The sequence below is a fragment of the Engystomops pustulosus genome, chromosome 4 (genome assembly GCF_040894005.1).
Source record: "Engystomops pustulosus chromosome 4, aEngPut4.maternal, whole genome shotgun sequence".
Lineage (NCBI taxonomy): Eukaryota > Metazoa > Chordata > Amphibia > Anura > Leptodactylidae > Engystomops > Engystomops pustulosus.
The window spans coordinates 24,688,287-24,706,083 of NC_092414.1; positions in this window are offsets into that span (position 1 = coordinate 24,688,287).

Here is a 17,797-nt window from a genome sequence, read left to right on the forward strand (position 1 = left end):
TGTGGGGGGTGGCTGTATATAGACTATGAGGGGTCTGTATATGAACTCATGAGACTGTGTGTTTGCACTTGGTTTTTATATATATATATATATATGTATCCATATATTTTATTATTAACAATAATAATAATTAGGGACTCCTGGATGTAAGCACTGTTATACAGAAGATATAATACTATGAGTGACTGTCTTATTTTTAGGGGCACAGTGTGGAGATGTGCTGCACCAAGCGAAAGACATCTGGCGGTGAATTCAGCAGTGTAGTTGTATACACTTTTTAAGATTTCTGTAAATTTTGTGAGGCAAATATAGCACAAATAACATATTTATTTAATTACCTTGGTTCTTTTACTGTATGTATACAGTTTGCTTGGTTTAGGTGCTGTATCTGTATAGTAAACTTGGTTCTGGACAGGTATATATGTTTTAATTTTGGTTCCAGTGATGTTTCTATGAAGTAATCTTACTTCTGGTAAAGTATCTATGTAGTAATCTTGGCTCTGGTGCCGTTTCTATGTAGAAATCTTACTTCTGGTAATGTATGTATGTTGTAATCTTGGTTCTGGGTACATATCTTTATAGTAATTTTGGTTCTGGTGCTGAATCTATGTAGTAATCTAATTTCTGCTAATGTATGTATGTAGTAATCTTGGTTCTTGTGCTGTTTCTATGTAGTAATATCGGTTCTGGTGTTGTATCTATGTAGTAATCTTACTTCTGGTTATGTATGTAGTAATATTGGTGCTGTATTTATGTAGTATTCTTGTTTCTGGTGCTGTATCTATGTAGTAATCTTACTTTTGGTAATGTATGTATGTAGTGATATTGGTGCTGGAGCTGTATCTATGTAGTAATCTTGGGTCTGGTGCTGCATCTATGTGGTAATGTTCTTGTAATGTATGTATGTAATAATCTTACTTCTGCTAATGTATGTATGTAGTAATCTTACTTCTGTTAATGTATATATTTAGTAATATTGGTGCGGTATTTTTGTAGTAATCTTAGTTATGATGCTGCATCTATGTGGCAATCTTCTTGTAATGTATGTATGTAGTATTATTGGTGCTATATTTATGTAGTTATCTTGGTTCTGGTGCTGTATCTATGTAGTAATCTTACTTCTGCTAATGTATGTATGTAGTAATATTGGTGCTGGTGCTGTATCTATGTAGTAATCTTGGGTCTGGTGCTGCATCTATGTGGTAATCTCCTTGTAATGTATGTATGTAATAATCTTACTTCTGCCAATGTATGTATGTAGTAATCTTACTTCTGCCAATGTATGTATGTAGTAATCTTACTTCTGCTAATGTATATATTTAGTAATATTGGTGCGGTATTTTTGTAGTAATCTTAGTTCTGGTGCTGCATCTATGTAGTAATCTTACTTCTGGTAATGTATGTATGTGGCTCACAGGGAAGGCAGGGGGCACAAAATTTGCCAGTCAGGGGCCCCGAAATTCCTAGTGGCATATACCCCTTGACTTGCTTTGGGGGCTTACAAATTACAGGAACCATCTTTTCCCCTAATTTTCTTTTGGGTGTAAGGATAATAATTTTTTTCCTAATATGTAATTTCAGAAATCCCCAAAATTCTGATTTTTGCCTATTTGGTTATTTTCTTCCTCTTTCTCTCTCCATTTTCTGCAGCTTTAATATTATGCGTAATTCCCTTTCCTAAATTTAACCCTTGTGAACCCACGCCCACACCTCCCTGTGCGCCTGATGTGCATCTAATTAGTGTCATATAATAGATTTTAGACAGGGTTTGGTTAACCTTTATTGTTCTGCTCTCAATCATTTGTAGAAGCCATTAAATATTTATTAATCCTCTTCCTGTGATGTTGACTTTTTAAAATTTATGTACATTATTTTGAAAAAAAAAATTATAATTTCTATATATAAGAATATTACCAGCGCACAGAGGAATTATGGGACTTTAAATGGGATCTGTCATCTCTCCTGACATCTCAGCTATGGTTGTTATTTGATGAGTTATTTTAGTTATTTTACTGTGACATCACTGTGTGTATTATCCCTGTACTGTAACATCACTGTGTGTATTATCCCTGTACTGTGACATCACTGTGTGTATTATCTCTGTACTGTGACATCACTGTGTGTATTATCCCTGTATTGTGAAATTACTGTGTGTATTATCCCTGTACTGTGACATCACTGTGTGTATTATCCCTGTACTGTGACATCACTGTGTGTATTATCCCCTGTACTGTGACATCACTGTGTGTATTATCCCCTGTACTGTGACATCACTGTGTGTATTATCCCTGTACTGTGACATCACTGTGTGTATTATCCCTGTACTGTGACATCACTGTGTGTATTATCCCTGTACTGTAACATCACTGTGTGTATTATCCCTGTACTGTGACATCACTGTGTGTATTATCCCTGTACTGTAACATCACTGTGTGTATTATCCCTGTACTGTGACATCACTGTGTGTATTATCCCTGTGCTGTGACATCACTGTGTGTATTATACCCGTACTGTGACATCACTGTGTGTATTATCCCTGTACTGTAACATCACTGTGTGTATTATCCCTGTACTGTGACATCGCTGTGTGTATTATCCCTGTACTGTGACATCACTGTGTGTATTATCCCTGTACTGTGACATCACTCTGTGTATTATCATTGTACTGTGACATCACTGTGTGTATTATCCCTGTACTGTAACATCACTGTGTGTATTATCCCTGTACTGTGACATCACTGTGTGTATTATCCCTGTACTGTAACATCACTGTGTGTATTATCCCTGTACTGTGACATCACTGTGTGTATTATCCCTGTGCTGTGACATCACTGTGTGTATTATACCCGTACTGTGACATCACTGTGTGTATTATCCCTGTACTGTAACATCACTGTGTGTATTATCCCTGTACTGTGACATCGCTGTGTGTATTATCCCTGTACTGTGACATCACTGTGTGTATTATCCCTGTACTGTGACATCACTCTGTGTATTATCCCTGTACTGTGACATCACTGTGTGTATTATCCCTGTGCTGTGACATCACTGTGTGTATTATCTCTGTACTGTGACATCACTGTGTGTATTATCCCTGTACTGTGACATCACTGTGTGTATTATCTCTGTACTGTGACATCACTGTGTGTATTATCCCTGTACTGTGACATCACTGTGTGTATTATCCCTGTACTGTGACATCACTGTGTGTATGATTCCTGTACTGTGACATCACTGTGTGCATTATCCCTGTACTGTGACATCACTGTGTGTACTATCCCTGTACTGTGACATCACTGTGTGTATTATCCCTGTACTGTGACATCACTGTGTGTATTATCCCTGTACTGTGACATCACTGTGTGTATTATCTCTGTACTGTGACATCACTGTGTGTATTATCCCTGTACTGTGACATCACTGTGTGTATTATCCCTGTACTGTGACATCACTGTGTGTATTATCCCCATACTGTCACTGTGTGTATTATCCCTGTACTGTGACATCACTGTGTGTATTATCTCTGTACTGTAACATCACTGTGTGTATTATCCCTGTACTGTGACACCACTGTGTGTATTATCTCTATACTGTGACATCACTGTGTGTATTATCCCTGTACTGTAACATCACTGTGTGTATTATCCCTGTACTGTGACATCACTGTGTGTATTATCCCTGTACTGTGACATCACTGTGTGTATTATCCCTGTACTGTGACATCACTGTGTGTATTATCCCTGTACTGTAACATCACTGTGTGTATTATCCCTGTACTGTGACATCACTGTGTGTATTATCCCTGTACTGTGACATCACTGTGTGTATTATCCCTGTACTGTAACATCACTGTGTGTATTATCCCTGTACTGTGACACCACTGTGTGTATTATCTCTATACTGTGACATCACTGTGTGTATTATCTCTATACTGTGACATCAATGTTTGTATTATCCCTGTACTGTGACATCACTGTGTGTATTATCCCTGTACTGTGACATCACTGTGTGTATTATCCCCATACTGTCACTGTGTGTATTATCCCCATACTGTCACTGTGTGTATTATCCCTGTACTGTGACATCACTGTGTGTATTATCCCTGTACTGTGACATCACTGTGTGTATTATCCCCATACTGTCACTGTGTGTATTATCCCCATACTGTCACTGTGTGTATTATCCCTGTACTGTGACATCACTGTATGTATTATCCCTGTACTGTAACATCACTGTGTGTATTATCCCTGTACTGTGACATCACTGTGTGTATTATCCCTGTACTGTGACATCACTGTGTGTATTATCCCTGTACTGTAACATCACTGTTGGTGCAGTGTATTAATATTATTGTAATGCTCTCCTTAGGTATTATATGAATCTAATGCACCCAAAAAAAAATTAGAAATACAGTTGTGGCGCAGTATAGGAACATTAGTTGGCGGTATTATGGTAACTTGCATGCAGGGGCAGATTAAGACCTCCATGAGCCCTGGGCTGTAAGAATATTACAGACCCTACAAGTCTGGAATCACTTCCTATATTTGGTACTAGAATCAGCTTCTTGGGGAATGAAGGATACGTCCCTTCTGCTGCTTCTCTTCTGCGGTTCCAGGACCTATGGAGGACCTTCAAAGGTCCTGTAATGGCTCTTGTGTACATGTGTAATGAGAGCAGGCACAGATGTACGAGGATTTCATTGGTGAAGGTCCTTCTCAGTATAAAACTTGGTGGGTGGTTTGGGTGTCCATGCCCATGGGGACCGCAGGCTACCACCTATAGTATAATCCACAGCTGCCTGTATGAGGTCCTGCATGTGAAGCTTTTGGCATTAGAGCTGTGTACATTTTCCGTAAAAACCAATGAAGTTAACCCTTTCCTTGCGTGGCTTACTTTCCCACCCACGTCTGGGGTTTTTTCCATAACTAAATGATGGCTAGAAATTGTCCGGTTGCCGGTGCGTGTCCTCTGTAGCACTCAGCTTTTATCTCTTCGGATGACAGTAAGCCCGGATACAGACGGATTACATTGGATTGTGTTCCTTGGGCGCTCTCTGCCCCTTTGGCGTAACTTAGAAAAGTTGGGCGTCATCGCAGGCAGAAGCGGGAGACGCATCCGTGAGGAAGGTCAGGGATTTACCTTCTGGCTCTTATCAGATACTGGAGGGACACAATCCCAGAGACCTTATTATCTAGAATTGTCCATCCCGTCCCTTTTTACTTAGAAAACAGCTTGAAGGCAATTTCTAATTAGGTTCATGTTTATATTCATTCGCGTCATTTAGTAGTTGGAGACCAGGACAATGATATCTATAGAAACCTCGACAGATACTTCAGCCATGAAAAACAAATTTTACTACAAGATTCTTCCTACTAGACCACCACCGATGCCCCCCACCACATTACTGTGGTAATCTTATATTCATTCCTTCCAACATCAACTTTTACAATTATGCTAATGAGTCAGAAGGGTTTTCTGACTCATTAGCATAATTCTAAAAGTTGATGTTAGAAGGAATGAATATAAGATTACCACAGTCACAGTGCCTGGATCTATCAACAAGTGTCCCTGGTTTATCGATGATGGATTTAAGGCCCTGTTTACACACCAAAAACCTCCCTCCCTCCTCATGATCTGCAAAAAAACAAATGAACAAGGATGGCACCAATCCGGGTTGATGAGACTTATCAAACACAATCACAGCACTGAAATGACACACCGCAATTTGGAATTGCATATTCCGCCCCTCAATGGCCTCATTGGTGGGCAGCAATCTGTTTTCTATGACAGCAGGGAGTCTCTGAGAGACAACCATGACTGTGGTAGAACAATCTACATTAGGACGTGCGGAGCCTAAGTCAGAGGTGTAACTATAAAGGTAGAAGCCAAAGCAGCTGCTATGAGGCCCACAAAGCGAGGGGGCCCTGGCATCTGGGGTATTGGGTGTATGCTGTATGTGTGTGTGTGTGTGGTGTGTATATAATGTATGTGGGTGTATGCTGTATGTGTGTGTGGTGTGTATATAATGTATGTGTGTGTATGTGCTGTATGTCTGTAAGGTATGCATGTGTGTGTGTGTGTATATAATGTATGTGTGCATATATGCTGAATGTCTGTAAGGTATGCATGTGTGTGTGTGTGTATATATAATGTATGTGTGCATATATGCTGAATGTCTGTAAGGTATGTATGTGTGTATATAATCCATGTATGTGTGTACTTGCTGTATGTGTGTGTATATGTAATGTGTATATGCTTCATGGGTGTATATGGTACTGTATGTATGTGTGTATATGTTGTATATATATGTGGTATGTGTATAGTGTATGTATGTTTATGCTGTATATCTATATTCTGTGTATATAAGTATATTAATGTGTGTTTATATGGGTAGCCATAACACCAAGTCCATGGTAAACAGGTCACAACAGACCAGAGAGCATCTCTCTCTCTCTCTCTCTCTATATATATATATATATATATATATATATATATATATATATATTATACTTACCCTGCTTCGTTTAGTGCAATCCCAGGTCTGTACAATCCTAATTGGAGTGAAATTGGTAGCTGCAGCCATTCAGTGGACACAGGAATGGGAGATGGAGATGGATGGGTATATATTTAATCTTTCTCCTGTCTGAGCCCCCAGAGGTTATCTGATAAACCCATAAAAAAAACCCTCTAATACTATTGTTGGCATTATGTGTGATGTAACTGGGGCCCCACTTGAGGATGACACCAAAACCTGCAGAAAGTCAGAGCTGCATTTTAGTGTAGTCATTTGTGAAAGGTATATATTTAGGAGCACAGTGTGAGATATGGCTGAATTTTTAGGGGCGCAGTGTGGAGAAGTCATGCATTATGCTGAAGACATCTTGGGTTGAATTTAGCAGCACCAGGTAACAAAAAAGGGAGAGAAGACACCATAAAGTTAAGTTAACTTGGAAAGTACAGAGGGGGGTCATAAAATTTCCCAGGATTTCCCACCACACTCCCTTCCGATTTAAGTAAATTTACATTCATTCATCTTCCCCTTGTATCTTTCCACATTGAAATGCTGTGTACACACTGGGGCTCATTTACTAAGGGTCCGAATGCCGCACTTTCATCAGGTTTCCCGAACCCAACGGATTCGGAAAAACAGCGGAATTTAAAAAACGATACTTGTCACAAGATCACGCACTTACATGCACCAGGAAGAAGGTGAACTCTGACAGACCTTGGCGCATCAGCGACACCTGCTGGATATATGGCGCACGACCTTAGTGAATCCCGGCAGACCCGAATCCTCGTCGGACAACGTGCCACGTGATCGCGACTGGACCGGGTAAGTAAATGTGCCCCACTGTGAGAGCTTCTTGTACAAGCGGTGCAGACATTTAGCGAGGATGTTTGGCTGAATTCCTATTAGAATCATTCAATTTCCAAAAAGGTTATTTGTCAATAAATCTGTAACACTTTGAAAACCAATGTACATTGATTCCATTTATAGATCGTGTAATGTCAGCGGCTCGGAACATGTGAAATGGTAAAATAATGCCGGGAAATCTGAGCGCTCCATCAGTGGGGAGAAAGATTCTCTACTTATTATATTTTATGTGTATGAGACAAGAATTATCATTACAGGACGCAGAATCTACAGCGCCGTAATCATGGTGTAAGTACTAGGTAAAGGATGCATGTTATAGAGCAGGAGGAGCTGAGCAGATTGTACATGGGGCCACATTTATCACTTTTGTGCGCCTAAGTGTAGTAGTTGCGCCTAAATTCGGGCGCACTGTTTTGCCAGAATTATCACAAGCTACAACCATCTGTGATAAGTATATTTTCTGCCTCTTATTAATCACTTTACTTTAACACAGTTTAGGCGCAGTTTAGGCGCAATGTTAGATTCGGGCACTTACATGTCATCCTGCTACAAGCTCCTCTCTGCTTCTCCCACAGCCCAGAATGAAGATAACACTCACAGCAGCACCCAGGTGTGTGACACCCAGCACCCAGTGACCTCCTCAGCAGGGGCTTCTCCAGGAGGGGATCCCCCAGTGCTGGTCTCCTGCTGCACCCCTGTAATTCTGCACAATATCCCCCTCAGACACTGTGCAGAATTACACGGGGGACACTTGTTTGTAGTATCTGCAAGCTTCTGCAAACTTGTGCAAACTTCTCTTGCTCTTGCTGTGAGCTCAGGTGTTTGCAGAATATTTAGTAAATAGAAGATGATGAACTGTAAATAGAGTCTGCAGCTCCTGTCTGTAATGTATCTAATGTATCTATTATATGTTCCAGTGTCTGGCTGAGCTTTGCTGCTAGAAATGAGCTCTTCTGCAAAGGGGCTCAGTGCTTTCTTCTCAGATAACGCCACCTTCGGGCTGGAGTGTTTTTGCGCCCGTTTTTGCGCCTAAATGCTAAAGTCGCACGTGATGAATATCATTAGGCGCAGCAAAACATCTGGAATTGAATGATAGATGAGGGAAAGGTGGTTATTTTAGCTGCGCGGCTAATTTGACGTTTAATCGCAAAACGGGCGCAAAAACGGTGCACCTAAACGAAAAGGCGCAAAAACAACAGAAAAAACAAGTGATAAATGTGGCCCATAGTGTCCTATCTGCAGACAGCATGTTATAGAGCAGGAGGAGCTGAGCAGATTGTACATAGTGTCCTATCTGCAGGCAACATGTTATAGAGCAGGAGGAGCAGAGCAGATTGTACATAGTGTCCTATCTGCAGGCAACATGTTATAGAGCAGGAGGAGCTGAGCAGTTTGTACATAGTGTCCTATCTGCAGGCAGCAAGCTATAGAGCAGGTGGAGCTAAGCAGATTGTACATAGTGTCCTTTCTGCAGGCAGCATGTTATAGAGCAGGAGGAGCAGAGCAGATTGTACATAGTGTCCTATCTGCAGGCAGCATGTTATAGAGAAGGAGGAGCTGAGCAGATTGTATATAGTGTCCTATCTGCAGGCAGCATGTTATAGAGCAGGAGGAGCTGAGCAGATTGTACATAGTGGCCTATCTGCAGGCAGCATGTTATAGAGCAGGAGGAGCAGAGCAGATTGAACATTGTGTCCTATCTGCAGGCAGCAGGTTATAGAGCAGGAGGAGCTGAGCAGGTTGTACATCGTGTCCTATGTGCAGGCAGCATGTTATAGAGCAGGAGGAGCTGAGCAGATTGTACATAAAGGGAAATTTATCACACACTGGTGCTAAGTGTGCCAACATATGATGTTACCCCCTCAACGGCTTCCACCGAAATTAGCAGGAGGCTCGGTTAGGCAGCGATAGCGACACTGTGTACAATATGCTCAGTTCCTCCTCTTCTATAACATGCTGCCTGCAGATAGGACACTATGTACAATCTGCTCAGCTCCTCCTGCTCTTTAACATGCTGCCTGCAGATAGGCCACTATGTACAATCTGCTCAGCTCCTCCTGCTCAATAACATGCTGCCTGCAGATAGGACACTATGTACAGTCTGCTTTGCTCCTCCTGCTCAATAACATGCTGCCTGCAGATAGGACACTATGTAGATTGTTACTCAGTTCCTATAATATAATATGCATAATGTATGCAGCACATATCACACTTCCCTCTGATTATTATACTTTGTACTCTATGTTATGTCTACAGATATTAGAGATAACCCTTGGGGCGCGGAGCTGTGCACCCATATCCTTAGCCCCCCCCCTGCTGCTAACCACTTAACGACTGCTTTGTCTCATCTGTGCTCCTCTTATATCCTTTACTTCAATCAGACTCACACTTTGTAATGTGGAGCGCTTGGTCTCATCACTATTATAGTCCAGCTAAGACCCCGGATCACGGGCTCCTGGGGGGAAAATCAATTTTTCAAAAGATAAAGAAAACGACGCATGAAAAGCTTCGCCAACTTTAATCCATGCAATTGTTAATGGCCGACCAGTCCTATCCCACTATACATTACCTATACACACGTATAGAGGAGCCAATCTCACTCTTCATGGGGAGACCCTGGTTTGTAATATTTACATTAAATACCAATTTTTACTATAACACTAAGGCTATATTCACACTGCCGTTGCCCGCCCGTACCATACCGGGCAACGGCAGTGCACGGGGAGAAGAGGAGGAGGTGAGCGCAGCTCACACCCGCCCCTCTCCATAGGAAGTTATGGCGCACAGCGCCGTACTACGGACAAAGATAGGACACTATATACAATCTGCTCTGCTCCTCCTGCTCTATAACATTCTGCCTTCAGATCGAACACTATGTACAACCTGCTCAGCTCCTCCTGCTGTATGACATGCTGGCTGCAAACAGGACACTATGTACAATCTGCTCAGCTCCTCCTGCTCTATAACACTCTGCCTTCAGATCGAACACTATGTACAATCTGCTCAGCTCCTCCTGCTCTAAATTCCACAGTTTGTCCGAATCAGTCGTGTTGTCCGACGGCCACACCCTCCCCTTTTTTGTGTTGCATGCAAGCCGGCGCCGATGCGCCACAATCCGATCGCATGCACCAAAAACCCGGGGCAATTCAGGGCAAAACGGAAAAAAATCACGAAGCCCCACGAAAATGCGGCGTTCAGACCCTTAGTAAATGTGCCCCAATGTACAATCTGCATTCTCATTGCGACAAGTTCCCTTGAAAGGGGGAGTTTCCAGCTGACACACAAATTACATCTTTATCCTAAAACAAAGAGGATTGTTCTGGAACATCACCGTGTATCTGGCGCAGAGGAGCTCGGGAAGTTTCTATGCTGCAGCCGGAGGTATTTGTTCTCCGATATTTATGTAGATGGTAAACGCTAAAAATGGATAAAACATGACATAAAGTATATGTGTTCCTGACTAAAGGGCAAAACCATAAGAAGTAAGGGATGGAAAACGAACAAAACTTTATTTATTCCGGCAGCTGCAGGCAAACATTGTCTACGTAGTGAGATGAGATCTTCCTATGGATTCTTTACATACGTTTTCTCATAACTATTATTAGATTTGACAGCCCCTACTCATGATATATAATACTGCAAACAATTAGCGCAAGTCAAAAGACTCCTTGAAAGGGGATTTCGAATATAACAAAAAAAAATGGGGGGCTCTGCTGTGATCATATCATTTATAAGGGGGCTCTGCTGTGGTCATATAATTAATGAGGGGCAAAGGTGTTATATCACATGCGCAAATCTATTGCCATGCACTGGTTGGATGCTGCCCCAACGAGAATGAGGGAAGTGAAGAAATTACTGAATAACACCATATGGTTGGAGCTGAAGGTGTATGTGAAAAGAGGTGCGGTGGATAAATTTGAGAAACAGTGGAATAAGTGGCTTACCTGTCCGGGGGTGGCCTCAGAGGAATTGTTATGGAGCTGGATGCGGGCCCGACCAGGGGGGAAGGAGTTCTGGGGGGAGGGGGTTTGATTACGTTACCATTATTTCTTTCTGATGCAGTTTGTAACACAATTGAAATGTAAAGCTGTAATTTACTCTGAGATATTTGCATTAATAAAGTGTTCTTTGATTAAAAAAAAAAATAATGAGGGGAAGCTGCTGCTGTACATTTTACTAGTGAGGGGAGGCTGCTGCTGGACATTTTACCAGTGAGGGGAGGCTGCTGATGGACATTTTACCAGTGAGGGGAGGCTGCTGATGGACATTTTACCAGTGAGGGGAGGCTGCTGATGGACATTTTACCAGTGAGGGGAGGCTGCTGCTGGACATTTTACCAGTGAGGGGAGGCTATTAAAAGAAGCGGCTGATTTCCCACCCTGGGCTTATACTTAAGTCAGTAAATTCTCTTTTTTTGTGATAAAATAAGGTGCCTTGGCTTAAACTTGGGTATATATGTTATGTATATTTTATTTAACCATAGTGAAAAGGCCTAATCAAGGGGAAATTATAGGTGTGTGTGTGTGTGGGGGGGGGGGGGGGCTATGAAAAAAGGGATATTATAATTTCCCCTTTTGTGTATCCCCCTTCTTATATACAGACAACAGAAAAGGCAGTACTATCAGGAGGGGCTACAGAAAAGGGGAGCAGCATTAAATAGGTTGGGGTTAGAAATGAGGAATTTGCAGGATGACAATTTTTTTTCCCTAGGGACCATGGTAAGGGGGGGAATAATTTTTTTACTAGGTCGGGGAGTAAGAGTTCTCCATACGGAGACTGCCAATTAAAGCCGCCTTGTAAGCGTGTGCAGATTTATAGCCATTGATGCTCCATTAGGCAGATTCTGGGAAAATATGCAAATAAGTTTTCCAGGATGGGATAATGAAGACCACACCTCTTTTAGCTACCGTGTAAGAATGACTTTCAGCGGGATTGGCGGTCTCCCTCTTACCCCGTCAAAAGCCTCTCACTCAGCCAAACCAGTTCCTTCAGACCAGTTCCATCTGTTCCTTCTGGAATAGATATACTGGTTTGGTTTTATGCCCGTATTATGTCATAAGGCTTCTTGAAGGTCATGCCTTTTGTCAATGGAACTGCCTTACAATGTAGTTAAAAGAGGTGGGGTTTTCCTTATTCCATCCTGGAAAACTTTGCATATTTTCCCAGAATCCCCTAGTGGAGTGTTAATGGCTTTAAGTCTCCACCTGCCTACCAGGGGGCCCTAATTGGCAGTCTCCGTAAGGAAAGCTCTTACTCCCCGACCCTAGTCAAAATTTTAAGTGCTGCTCATTCCCCTGGGGCTATGTTCATCATGAATGATCAGAGGATAAAAAGTTATTTCAGGTGCACAGACGGAAAAAAAAAAGCGCTTTAAGTGACCTATTCCCCAGCGATACGTTGACAATAACTGAGCTGTCAGCACAACGTTTTGCTTGCATGTAACAAAAAGGCTGCGAGTTCTCTGCGGCCTCTTATTAAATGTCACCTCCATGCACGGAGAGAGCGCAGCTATTCATCCCTCGCTCAAGAGAGGCTCAAACACAACAGCCTTATCCAAGCAATTCTGCAAATGACGTATCCTTAATGTGAACAGATGCTGATTATCAGTGGGAGATCTTACTGGGATAGGTGGGGGAGAGATGAGAAAATGCTAAAAATGATAAAGAGTCTGATAAGCTACTGTAGGGCCACGGCGATCTGGCTCACACTGTAAAAAATGGATGGAAAAATAATTTTTCAGTGCTCAGGAATTTTTGGGTGATTTTGCTTATGGGATAGTTGGCAACTTTTTGAAATTTATAGTATGTCTACAGAGAATTGGGAAGGGTTGACTTTTTTGGGCGCACAATGCCTAATACTGGACAACTGTAGAGTCTACCATTATAGTATCAGGAGGTGTGGGTGGGCCGTTTCTGCTGGACCAAGAGGAGTTACTTCTAGGGGCCCTACTAAGGTGCACTATATGCGGTTTGTCTGTGGAGGCAAAGTTGTCTATAGGAGAAAGCCAAGAGGCATCCCACTTATTTGTATCAACTTGTTGAGGAACGTTCCATGCGCCCCACCCATGGGGCCCAAAGCAATTTCTTAAAATGCCTTAAGGAAACATTCACTAATCGTAGTATATTAGTTTGAATAATGAAACAAAGCCAACTTTAATTGTACAATGTTGATCCTGAGGAAGTCAAAAGACCCTTTTAGGCATTTGCCAAATAAGCCAATAGTGGGGGCAAAATCCTTTTCACCTCCAATATGGGGCTCAACATAAAGCCATGGATCAACGTCTCATCTCAAGAATCTATCTTCCATATCAGGTGACTTGAAATTGGTGGTTACTAATGCTCAAAAAGGGAGTTTTGCCCCAGAAACCTGCATTACCACTGAACCCAGTTCTGTTGATGTAATAGTAGGACATTAAGGTGCCTCAAACATACAAAGATCTTAATCTGGTTCTAAAACCATAGTGTGTTGTGTTGTGGGCCTTGTCCAATGAAGAACGGTGAATTACAGAAAATACATAATACTTTGCTTCATGAACTCCTCCTAATCTTGTGCCGATGCTTTCCAGTCTTCCACCGATTTTGACTCTTCCTCCAAGATTGTACTTACTGCATTTGACCACAATCGCATTCCAACCTTAAACGTGTAACCAAAAGCTTATCTAAGGATAACCTCTAATACAAAAAATCTTCTTGGGTTACCCTCGCAACTTCTTCTATTAAGGCAAGAGTTAGCCCACTCGTACCAGCAGATTCACACAACTCATCAGTTTGGTACTAGCAACCAGTCTGCTGCTAATTCCTTACAAAATTAGGGGCATCAACCCTTGGATAGATGTTTTGGCATGTTGGGTAGTCTGTATATCATAAATTAGGACATCAAGGGAAGTCACCACTCTTCTTTACTTCATTTTTCTTCTTTTTACATCCCAATTAAAATGTTGTGGAGGGACCTTGTGAGATCGGTACATAAACGGATGGCTTTGGAGCAAAAGATATCCGTTTATGTTCCAATCTCACAACTTCCCTCCACAACATTTTAATTGGTCTGTGACCTGCATTGTCCAGTTACATGACCTAGTTTTGGTCAAGTTATAGATGGACTTTTCTTCTAGAACACTTTCTTATAAAGAGAAGTTCATGGTCAACTCAATGATTATAAGTTCCTTCCCAGGTTCTGCTGAACTCATTGCTCCTCCAACATGAAGACCTGTTTAGGACCAAATAATGTTCTTTCCTTCTTTCATGATTGTATCTATCCTATTATTTTTCCTTTCACATATAAAGTTTTACTGTCTGTGAAACTAATGAGCCATCCTACCCATTAATAGATGCTGGTCCAAAAAGTAACACCAATAGGTCCTTAAATTAAATACATTGGGGCTCATTTAGTAAGGGTCCGCGGACCGCATTTTTGTCGGGTTTCCCGACAATTTCCGATGTGCGCTGCAATTAACAGGGGTTTTTGGCACACGCGATCGGATTTTGGCGCAGTGGCGCTGGCTTTCACGTGACATAAATTGGGGGGCGGGTCGTCAGACGATCTGATGGATTCGGACAGCGCACAGGATTTAACATTATAAATTGTGTCGCAAGACATGCACTTACCTCAGGTGGACCTCAGCGGGAAAGCGACACATGCAGGATCTCGGGCGCACGGTGTTGGTGAATCGCGTCGAACTTCATCTTCATCAGACCATCCGAATCGGGGATCGCGACAGGACAGGGTAAGTAAATGTGCCCCCTTGTTTCCATTCAAGGGTCATATAGATGGTACCCCCCCCTCCCCATCGTTGGTAAGGTTGGTTAGTCTATGCAAGTCCTTTTCCTAGGATTCTTGTTTTAAAATAAGCCCTGTTTAATGATACAGTAAGTTGTAATTTTTTCTCCAGCCCACACCGTTCCTGAAAAATTGGTGGTTTTAGTTTCAGCACCCTATTTGCTAATCAGATTCTCTACTGTCGTTGTCTTGGGCTGGAGCGGAAAACCGATTACTTGGGAATGGTGGTGGCTAGAGAAACAATTCCAGCTACTCCTGAAATCAGTTGACTTGAACCTAAGTGGGCCTTAAGTCCTCTATAAGTGTTTGTTACAAAAGTCAGTGTAGTTTAAGCTTAAAGGGAACCTGTCACCAGGAGACCCATTTTTAGCACTTCCACAGTCCCCACAGAGCATAGTACATACTGTACACTGCCAAAGAGTTTTTGTATACAAAATAGGTTTTACAGAAAAAAAGATATGTTATATAATACCTTTCAATGCCAAGTGCTCTGTGACTAGGCACTAGGCATCTGGGAGTGGCTATAATGGAGCAGTTCTCCCCAACCCTTGGGAAACCGCTCCTCCATGTGTCCATATCAAATATAGGAAACCGCCCATCACTTGGCTTGCCAACGCCCCCTGCTTCTCTACAGCCACTCCTGAGTGATGGGAGTAATTCATATATTTGAAAAGGGCACATGGAGGAGCAGTTTCCCAAGGGTGGGCGGGGGCTGCTCCTCTATAGCCACTTCCAGGGTACAGGTGCCTAGTCACAGAGGACATGGCATTGAAAGGTACTATATAGTATATAACATAAAACCTAAACAGCCATGGACTAGGTATTTCTGTGGTAACTTGACTAATATACAGGCGGTCCCCTACTTAAGAACACCCGACTTACAGATGACCCCTAGTTACAAACGGACCTCTGGTAATTTGTAGTTTACTGCATTTTAGCCCTAGGCTACAATCCAACATTTTCAAAATCCAATTGTCACGGAGACCAAAAAAAAATTTGGCTGGGGTTACAATTATAAAATATACAGTTCCGACTACAGAACCTACAGAACCCATCTTTTACGTAACCCGGAGATTGCCTGTTTATATATCACCCAAAATTTTGTTTGAACCCTTTCTATATAATCCTCCCTAGAACCCTAATTTGTAAAAATCTCATTTAAATAAAGGAAAGTCTCACTTGTTAGAACAGAAAGGAAATATCAGCTTCTCTTCTCGGATGACTCTCCGGTGTGTCATAAAAACTCTTCTCCAGTGAAGACATCCTCGAATGATTAGCCTCCGAAGGGCAAGCTGGAGGAAGGAGAACGCGGCTTATCGTTAAACAAGAGTCCCATTACCGGCTGACAGAAGCGTTTACCTAGACTAACCAACCTCACCGATGACGGGGGGGGGGGAGGTCACCACCTAAATGACCCTTGAATGGAAGCAATTTATTTATTATTAAGGAGCCCATTGGTGTTGATCAGTCGGATATTTCTGCTTTAGAATTTTCCAGAGAAACGAGGCGCGGCATTGATTTTTTGTTTACGGGATTGTCTAGCCTATTTGTATGTAATCATTCCTGGATATAGGCAATCCAAAAAGAGAGAAGGGGTCAAGAATAATGGCCAAGAGGTGCCTCGGGGGAGTAAATGAATGCTAATGAGTGTTAATATTAATATAGTGTATGAGGTGGAGGTCAGAAAAATCTACAACTAATTTTTAGGACACTCAAAAAATTGGGTAAACATTTTTAAACGTTAAAAAGGGATCACAATATTAGGGAATTTTTTTTTTTTATTGAGTACCTAGCCCAGGTCTTTTGCGTATACGTTTGATATCTTTTTAATGTGTTTTTTAATATTAAATATTTTACACTTTTATAAGAGCTATTGTTGCTATATTTTTGTTGCTCTCTTAACAGCTTTCATTTTCTTGGTCGGGGGATTATTTTATGTATATTTTGGATGTCTGTTTCTTGTACCCTTGTTCCAGGTGTTTTGTTTGACTATGGGGAAGATTTATCAGAAGTATCTGAGAGCAGAAATGTTCCAGTTGCTCGAGGCAACCAATCAGAGCTCAGCTTTCACTTTATAAATGTCACGGGTGGTCCCGCGACCCACATCGCGGGTCGCGGGCTCACCCGTGCCGCCCTGCCCCCGCCAGCGCGCCGCCAGCGCATCTCACCCGTCCCGGCTCCTGGCTCGCTCCCCTCCGCTGTGCGCGCGCGTCCCCGACTGCTAGGGCGCGCGCGCGGCACCTTCTCCAAATTTAAAGGGCCAGCGCGCCATTAATTGGCGCTGGCCATATTGCCAAATTCTTCATAAGCCTGCCTCTTCCTGTTACCCTTGCCGGATCTTTGTGCCTCATAGCCTTAGAGAAAGCTTACTAGCGATTATTCCTGTGTTCCTGTGTATTCCTGCGTTCCCGTGTATTCCTGTGTTCCTGTGTGTTCCCGCTCCTGTGTTACCCGAGTTCCTCCGTGTTGCTGTGTTCCGTGTGCCTGTGTTCCCGTTCCCACCTGCCTGGACCTCCTGTTGCTGACCCCGGACTTGGACCTGACGTTGCATCTCTGCCGCCTGCCCTGACCCTGTGCCTGGACCTGTCTACGAGATTGTCATCTGCTAAGGTACCTCGACCTCGGCTGCCACCGTGGGCTAGTCAC